Consider the following 681-nt stretch of genomic DNA (forward strand, 5'->3'; position numbering starts at 1 on the left):
AATCATGTAAAAATAAATGCATTAAAATATTCTTCGGATATTCCACGAATTATAGAAACGTTGCAAGAATTCAATTGAGAAATGTAAAGAGAGATATAATTGTGTTAAAGATGTTAGACACTGATCACAGAAGGTAAATACAAGAAAACTATTATTTATATACACATTAGTTTACATCGTGATCTTCATCGTTTTCATGTTTCTGTTATCAAACCTCTGCTATTGAATTAGGCTCTATTCAACTAAATGTAAAATGAGACCAAAGACTCTTATAAAAGCAATCCAACTTTCTTCCAGTAAGACAGCTTCCTTTGATCATTACGCTTTTTTTTTCTTTGAATTATTATCTCTCATTCCTATTAGCACGTCTCCTTGAATCGAAACCTTTCGTATGTGTCCAAATGATATCTCATATCTACTTCTCAGTAAACACGTATTTATCTAATCTATGAATCTCCTTTTATCTGATTTGTAAGACGAGTCTATAGGCATGATTCAACCCATTTGGTTATCTTTATCCCGATATTCAATTCATGTGCATGTACACAGATATTGCATATCAATACATATATACATACATGCAAACATACACACCGACATTCACACAAGTATATATCCGCTAATCTACATATGTTCACACACAACAAAGATTTGTGCGTGTGTATATATATATATATATAT

Source organism: Octopus bimaculoides, chromosome 10, assembly GCF_001194135.2.
Source record: "Octopus bimaculoides isolate UCB-OBI-ISO-001 chromosome 10, ASM119413v2, whole genome shotgun sequence".
Taxonomy (NCBI): domain Eukaryota; kingdom Metazoa; phylum Mollusca; class Cephalopoda; order Octopoda; family Octopodidae; genus Octopus; species Octopus bimaculoides.